The sequence below is a fragment of the Canis aureus genome, chromosome 5 (assembly GCF_053574225.1).
Source record: "Canis aureus isolate CA01 chromosome 5, VMU_Caureus_v.1.0, whole genome shotgun sequence".
In the NCBI taxonomy this organism is placed as follows: Eukaryota; Metazoa; Chordata; class Mammalia; order Carnivora; family Canidae; genus Canis; species Canis aureus.
This window is the reverse complement of record NC_135615.1, coordinates 39,111,278-39,120,508: the sequence shown is the minus strand read 5'-3', so window position 1 is coordinate 39,120,508 and position 9,231 is coordinate 39,111,278.

The window sequence follows — 9,231 nt, the reverse complement described above, 5'->3', positions numbered from 1 at the left end:
GGGACTCGATCCCTGGACTCTGGGATCATGACCTGAGCAGAAGGCAGACACTCAATCACTAAGCCACCCAGGCTCCCAAGGACGCATTTTAAATTTCCTATTGAAGGAAGCTGACTGAAGGGTACACAAGACTTTTTGTACCTATTGTACTATTTTGCAACTTCTTGTGAGCCCACTAATATTTCAGAATAAAATGTTTTTTTAAAAAAAACTTTCATTTTTAAAAAAATGTACCTTAGTTTTGGTGCCACTTTGGTACATTATAACTCCCTCACTCTGTTGACTGGGTTAGTAATATTTTATTGTTCCAATATATGATAATTCAACTAGTCTCCTCTTGATGGGTATGTATTTTGTTATCCAGTTCTCTGTTGTTATAATAATGATGCTAGTGGACTGTAATACACTTTGACAGGCTGAGCACCTCCCTTGTTTGAATTGTTCTTCTGTATGAGACATGTGTCTAAACTTCACAAATTCAGATAATCACGTCTAGGAAAGTTTTGTGTTAACATATTCACATTTTTATAAGAAACGCCTAGTCAGAGCGGACATAAACAAATTATGGAAAGGTTTGTGTATATGCTAGCCTAAAGGTGTCTTTGTATTTTGGCTGGGGCTTCTCCTGGAGGGAGTACACATTCACCAGATCTTTCCTCTGTGTTCAGAGGACAATCTTTAGGAAGCCTGTGTGACTGAGCAGCCTTCAACCTTGACACACTCAAACAAACATCTACAAGTTCAACAAAGAGAGAAGGAGTTTCCCCAAGTTGGTTGAAAACACAAGCAAAGAAATAATGAACTTCTCAAAACCAGCTGCTTAAAACTGTGCATTTGCCAGGCCTTCTAAATTTGGCACCAATTCCTGTTTGACAGCCAGTGACAGACTTCATCAAAATTCAATACTTCATCCCTAGCATGAAGTCAGTATTATTTTGAATGTTAATATTTGCCACCACAACACTTCATCCATTTTGACATGCACTAATGTAACCAGTTTAGGAACCCATACTATTACTGGGCATTGTAACATAGGGATTGGAATGTAAAGATAACTAAGGGACCTTCTGCACCCTCAAAAAACACTCCATCCAGACCAGCAGTTCTTAACCATTTTTGTGGCCATGGTCCCCTTTGAGGACCTGATAAGACCATGGAATTAGGACAATGTGCATGTGCATATATACCCAATATGCTACAAATGGAATGCTCTAGCATTCCAAGCTAGGGAGCTAACCATTAACCTTTGGACCTAAGTTAAGCTCTCTTGGTCCACTGGAAGTGCAAGATGGACAACTAGAAAAATTATAAATCATTCAGCTGGATGGATGTCCTGTAGTAATGAATATAGTCACCACCTTATCATACTTCTCAGTTGCAAAGTGCTTTCTCCTACCAGTGTTCTCCTGTAGGAAGCTGACTCCATTTCTAGCAAATAAGGCAATATGCTCAGAGAAATGATGGAACTAGCCCAAGGACACTCAGCTATAAGTTGGAAGAATTCCAACCAGAATCCAGGTCTATAACAAAACATAGACCTATTTTGCCAAATAGAATATATTACTAATAGAAAATGCCACGAGCATAATTTTAAAAAAATCCTAGTGTCCATCATGATAAGTTGAAAAGTTCTGATTAGTCATCAGGATTACCTCTGCATATGGACATTATTAAACTTTGAATAGTATTTCTCCACACACCCTCAATCTCTTTCAATCTCTCTTTCTTACTTAGTGCTTATTCATTATACAATTAGCTCCGCCCCCCATTAAATTATGTATCCCTTGAAGACAGGGGCTATAGTTGGTTTATTTCCATTTCCTCAGCACTTAGTGAAGTGCCTGCCATAGTGAGGACTCATTGTCTGTTGAGTTAATGAAATTTCACTACACAGAGATTAAAGAGACTAGTTTCTACCAAATGTGTTCCTTGGTTCATGTAGCACTGTCAAAGATTATCTCTAGGAAATAAAATGTGTCATCAGTTCATTGACATATTACACCATTTTTCCAGCATTTTTTATTCTCTTTCCTCCTCACACCCCTTTTCTTAGCTATCTGTGATATTTGATAAGTGGAACCAAGCTGGGTTGAGTCTAATTTAAACATTCAACACTAGCAGCCTTTCACTTCACATAATCAAAAACTTTCCATACTCTATGCCAAAATACAAGAAACCTTAAGCAATAATTTAATTATTTAAATTAGTTGCAGGGTTTGGAATTTTTTTTTTTTTTTTTTTTTCCTGAAAGCATACTGGAAAAAAAAAAAAAGGAAAAAGCCAACTGTGACTTACCACCCGACCCAAGCCAAATGACAACTTTGGAAGCATTGTGGTTGCTGAAACAATGAGTGAATGGTTTAACCCCTCTTGGGTCTTAGAAACGATACCCAGCTTTGCCAGGAAGGAGTGAGGGAATAAGTCTATGTTAGTTAACCACCCTGAACTCCTTGAGGGCAGAGTCTATTTTTTATCTATCTTTGTATTCTAAAACAATTGTTTGGCAAATAGTGAGCACTCAGTAACTTTTTGGTAAATTAGATCGGATTTTCTCAAAACCTATATGTATCTACAATACATGTTTACATGTGTCTACACATTGTGTAAATATCCTATGTGGATGGATATCCTAAAAGGGCAGGCTGTGCCCCATATCTTTCCATACACAAACTATGTAAAGCCCATAGTATCTTCTTGTGTGTGATGATAGCTGAAGTCAGTTATGTTACAGAATTCTGTATAGCATATGCATACTCTGGTTAAAACCACTCTGTATAGATTCAATTCTTTTTAATAATGTCCCTGATACAGTTTTCTGAGTGAATAGATGAAATGACCCTTTATGGCCTGTAGTTTATATATACTTATAAACTCAAGCCAAGATTGGAGGCAGTACCACCCAGCTTCAGCCCCTCATGCTATACCAGGCAGACCAGGCGCTCAGACCCAGGGGACCCCCACAGCACCATCCTGAGCTGAGTGTGGATCAACCTAGTGGGTTGTGACCCTGCATGACTGGCCTCTTCCTGTCATTCATTTTGGCCTTGCCGTACAGTCCTGATCACAGTGGCTGGTGAAAGTGGACTGGTAGTGGAGCTGGACTCACAGCCAAGAAGCTAAGGAAGGGTAAAAAATAAATTAAAATAAAATAATTTTTAAAAGTGTTGCAAAAATGGCAGTTCTATGAAGGCTCAATGCATTCTTTAGGAGATGATTGACAAAACAGAGGGCTAAAATCAGCAGGTAACCAGGGACTTAGGGGAGCTGGGCAACAGGATCAAGAGTCTGGGAAACACTACTGTAGACTAGTAGGGTCACCTGCAGCTGGAAACACGGAGAGCCCAAGATGAGTCCCAAATCAGAGGAGCAGAAGGAACCGGGAAAGCGCAGCCCCAGGAACACAACTTCGACAAGTCCCATTTTCAGAAATACCTACATTCTCATGCTATGACGTTGCTGAGGTTCCTGCTACTTGGAAGCACCTAGTCATTCCAGGAACAACAAGGTGGCCCAGGAGAAGGGCTCAACCCACCTTCCTGTCTAAGTGACTTCTGCAACAAGAAACACCAATCCGGTGGGAAACATTGGAGATCACTAATACTCAGCACACAATGATTCCACTTTCTCTACAACTACCTCTCCCCTTCCAGGGAGTGAAACCTGAAGTCCAAGGCCAGCTTCACACCCCTCTTCTGTGTGCTCTCCCAACCCACACTGGTTGGATTTCGATGTGGTCACTCTCCACCATCACCTAATTTAGCACCCTGGCACTTAATAAATATTTAACACTATCACACGTGCTTGCAGGAAACAGCTTGGAAATGAATTGCCCCGTTTTTAAGCAGCTGCTTGGGAATTGTGCATTTTACAAAAACCGAATTGACTTGTTAATAAAAACAAATGAATCCATGTGTTACTCGATATTTTTTTTGAGTGTTAGTTTCAAAGCCACATGCCCCAGAAAATATCTCCCTTACTAAGAAGGAATGACTCAATTTTTTTTATTAAGATGATGGTGTTATTCATCTGTTCATTCGGTAAATATTTGAGCATCTATTATGTGTCCAGTTCTATTCTTGGCACTGAGAATGCAGTGGTGAACAAGGCAGACCAACTTTCATGGTGATTACATTTTAAAAAACAAAAGTAAATACAAATAGATGGCTTTATGATGTAATGTACTGAGGGAAAAAAAAAAAGAAAGTGGGGAAAGGGGATAAAGTGATAAGAGAGGCCATTTTACAGAGTAAAAGGCATCTCAGAAGAGGTGACACTCAAGTCGGAGACTGAAATGGAATGAGAGTCCAGGGCATACGAATATCTGGAGAGAGTTTCAGGGAGATAGGAGAGTGAGGGTGAAGGCCATGTGATAGGGACATTCTTGGCAATTCTCAAGGAATAGTAAGAAACCCAGGATGTTTGGATGAGTGAGGAGGAAATGAAAGATGAGGTTGAAGAGATAGCAGGAAGTCACATTTTGCCAGAGTTTACAGGCCATGCTGAGGACTCTGGCTATCATTCCAAGTGTGATGGAAAGTTACTGGAAGACTTTGGGTAAGGCATGATCAGATGAAACTCTAGATTAATCCCCCCAAACAACATTCAAACCATCCAAGTAAAATTTTCTATTTCCAGTCAAGGTGGACTAGATATTTAGGGAATTCCTCTTATAATAGCACATCAAAAAGTGATGGACATACACTCCAAATGTACGTTGACCTGTCCTAACTGTAAGGCAGTTCCTTGGAAGCTAAAAATATAAGTGAAGAAAGTTAAGTGAGTACTGGAGGTGGCATTGCCACTGGTTTGTCAGCTAATTCCTGTGACTTAGTATCTGTATTTTAAAAGGCTTTTCATGGGGGATCCCTGGGTGGCTCAGTGGTTTGGTGCCTGCCTTTGGCCCAGGGCATGATCCTGGAGTCCCAGAATCAAGTCCCACATCAGGCTTCCTGCATGGAGCCTGCTTCTCCTTCTGTCTGTATCTCTGCCCCTCTCTCTCTCTCTCTCTCTCTGGGTATTTCATGAATAAATAAATAAAATATTTTTTAAAAAAATTAAGTAAAAGGATTTTCATGTAGAGAATGAAGGCAAATCTTGAGATACAAGCAGAGCAGTACACTAGATCCTGAAACTCATAGTTGACACCTCAGTGGTTAAAAAAGAAAAGAACCAGGGCACCTGATTGGCTCAGTTGGTTAAGCATCTGCCTTCGACTTAGGTCATGATCCTGAGGTTCTGGGTTTCGAGCCCTGCAGGAGGCTCCCTGCTCAGCACCAGGATTTGCTTCTCCCTATCCCTCTGCCTACGGCTCCCCCTGCTTGTGCTCACACTCTCTCAAATAAATAAATAAAATCTTTTAAAAGAAAAAAGAACCATCCTACAATAGGAGATGGTGGTGATAGATGCCTTTGATTTTTAAGGCCTTAGGTGGCATGTAAAAAAAATTTAATAAGTCCCCCTGAAAGTTCCTAAATATAATGCTTCAGTCACATAGATTTGGGACTATAATTTATAAAACTTTTGTGGCAAAAAAAGAAAAGAAAAAGAAAATTTAAATTGGTATGAGGTTAGGAGTTTCCCCAGAACCCTGCTTCCTTCCACCAACACACATCCTTTTGGGAATAAGACACACAAATAAGGTTTGCAAAAAATATGAGATCATCATCAAAAATCAAAAGAATGCATGAGGAAATAAGACACAATGAATGAGAGATGATAAAACTACAAAGCATAGAATCAAACGAAAGTCTAGTTATAAACAATGTATCAGCTACAAAACAGAAAGATGTTTGAATAAATGTCTAAATGATACTGAAGTTGTAAGAAAGAAATAAGAAACTATCAAAACTGATGAAGCAGATATGAAAAAAAAAACAAACATATTTCCCAGAAATGAAAACATAAAAATTAAAATTAGAAATTCAGTGGAGTGGAGCGCCTGAGTGGCTCAGTCCGCGAAGCATCCAATTCTTGGTTTCAGCTCAGGTCATGATCTCATGGGTCATGAGATCCAGCCCCAAGTCTGTTCAGAGATTCTCTCCTCTGCCCACCCCCCCTACATATGCAAGTGTGAAGGCTCTCTCTCTCTCTCTCTCAAATAAATAAATCTTCAAAAAAAAGAAAGAAATTTAGTGGGGTGATTAAAAAGCAAATTAGACATACATAAGGAGAAAATTAATAAACTGGGAAATAGAAGAAAATATCCAGAAAAAAAAGCACAAAGAGAAAAGAGGATATAAAAATAAAAGGAGAAAAATAAGATAGCGTAAGTGACAGAGAAAAGAGTGATAAAGCCTAGATATACACTCATTAGAGTTACAGAAAGCATAAGATAGAAATATTTGAAGAGGAAAGTAACTTAGAATTTTCCAGAATTGATTAAATAAACACTCAAATTCAAAGATCTCAAGCAAGGAGGAAAAAGAAGAAGGTGAGGGAAGAGAAAGGTCTGAACAAACGAAAAGAGATAACACATGCTTAGACATGTAATGGATTCCACATAACTGAAAGTGAAAGGAAAAGGTCTAATTGTACAGTTTTTAAAAGTCAAGATGAACTAAAATCCTTTATAATAATAATAAAAGTGCCACTACTTCTAAAGCAGCAGTTAAAGGAAAATGTAATGCTTATATTAGGAAATATGAAATACTATAAATTACTTAGCTAATTATCTACTTTAAACATCAGGGAAATTTTTTAAAGGATAGAAGAAGGAAATAAATAATAAATACAGAGTAGAAGTTAATAAAATAAAAAAACATACACTAGAAATGATAAAAAAAAAAAAAGCAAAATTTGGCTCTTTGGAAGAACTAACAAAATTTAAAATACAGCCGATAATTGGCAAGACAGAACAATGTAAGAATGAAAGAAGGCACACATAATATTATAGATGCAAACCAGAACGTAAACAACATATGGTGTAGGTACTAAAAATGTAAGAGAGTCTGACAAAGGATTTGTGTCCTAAATATATAAAGAATTCTTACAACTCAATAATAAAAAAAACCACACTCCACAAAAATTAAAATGGGCATATGCATAAAATACAGAAAAATGATTTTAAGAACACTTTGTCAGGGCAGCCCAGTGGCTCAGCGGTTTAGCGCCGCCTTCAGCCCAGGGCGTGATCCTGGAGACCCAGAATCGAATCCCATGTCAGGCTCCCTGCATGGAGTCTGCTTCTCCCTCTGCCTGTGTCTCTGCCTCTCTCTCTCCCTCTGTGTGTGTGTGTGTGTCTCATGAATAAATAAAATCTTTAAAAAAAAAGAACACTTTGTCAAAGAAAAAATATAGGATATGATATCCAATATCATTGATCATGAAAACCACAGTAAGATACATATATATTAGAATGGCTAAAATTCTTTAAATGGGGGATGAATGAATGAATGGAAGGAAGGAAGACAGAAAGGAAGAAAAAAAGAAATCTGAGGATCTCAAGTGTGCCAAGTATGTGCAGCAACTGGAATTTCATATATCACTAATGGGGATACAAAATGGTACAGCTACTTTGAAGAACACTTTAGTAGTTTCTCAAAAAGGGTAAGCATATACTTCCTATGTGACCTCTGAGTTTCACTCCTCAGTATCTACCCAAGGAAAATGAAATAATATTTTCACACAAAGATTTGTACACAATGTTCAGAGTAGCCATTATACAAAATAACCAAAAAGTAGAAACAACTCAAATGTGCCTCAGCAGGAGAATGGATTTAATAAGATGTAGTATAGCCATGCAATGGAATATTACTCAATAATAAAGAGAAAGAAACTACCAACACAACAGCATGGATCAATTTCAAAAACATCATGCTAAATGAAAGAAGCAGTGTACGAATGACTAAATACCATCTGATTCAATTTATATTAAATCCTGGAAAACATAAAACCATAGGAAGCAGAAAAGAAATATATGGTTGCCTAGGGGCAGGGATTGAACAAAAAAAATTATTTTTGAGGTGACTAGAATATTCTAAAGCATACCTAGTGTTATTTACATGACTAAACACACCTACCAAAACTCTTTGGAACTTACACTTAAAATGGATTAATTTATTGCACTTCAATTATACATAAAAGCTTGAAAGATGCTAAAAATAAAACAAGATGAAAAGATATTATAAATAACACTACGTCAAAAAATTTGAAAATGCATATAAAATGGACTGAAAATTACCAAAACCTCCTAGAAAAAATAGAATATTGGATTGGTACTATGACCTTTTATAAAAATCACACAGTAGTTACAAATCTTCCTTGAATATTACATAGGCTCCAGACAGTTTTACAGGTGAGTTTTATCAAATATTCAAAAAACAGATCATTTTGGTCTTAAACTATCTAGAAAATGGGGGGGGGGCAGAAAGGGTGGAAAGAGAAACACTTTCCAATTACTTTTAAAAACTTATATAACCTTGATAGAGAAACCAACAAGAAAAATTGGAGAAAGGAAAATTAACCTCCAATTTCATTCATGAACATAGACACAAAAAACTCTAAGCAAACCAAATTAAGCAATGTATAAGAAGCATAACTCATAACTCAGGTTTTGGGCTTATTCCCAAAATGCAAATTTAGTTCAAATTCACAAAAAATCTATTAATGTAGTTCACCATATCATCTAGTAAAAAGGGAAAAAATATGATCATCACAATAGATTAGAAAAGGGAGTCAACAAAATTTAACAACCATCATGCTCAAACCTCTTAGTAAACTAGAAATGGAAAGGAGCAGTCTTCACCTGATAAATGGTAACTGCAGAAAACCTGGAGCCACCATCGTATTCAGTGGAGAAACATTGCAAGCACCCCTATTAAAATCAAGATCAAAGCAATGATGGCCACCATCATCACTTGTATTCAATGATTTCTTGGAGATTCTAGGCAGAATAGCAAGCAGAGAAAAAAATATATATATAAGCATTGGAAAATAAATAAAACACACAATTGATATGATTTTATATATATAGCACAAAAATATTGACAGAGAGGGGTGCCTGGTTGGCTCAATCACTTAAGTGTCCAACTCTTGATTTTGGCTTATGATCTCAGGGTGATAGAATCGAGCCCTGGGTCAGGCTCCATGCTCAGTGGGAAGTCTGCTTGGGATTCTCTCCCTTCTCTCTGTCCCTTTGTCCCCCCACCCCACTTGCACACATACACCCTCTCTCTTTCTCTCTCTCTCTCTGAGATAAATACAATCTTTTTTAAAAATTTACAAATTCTTAAA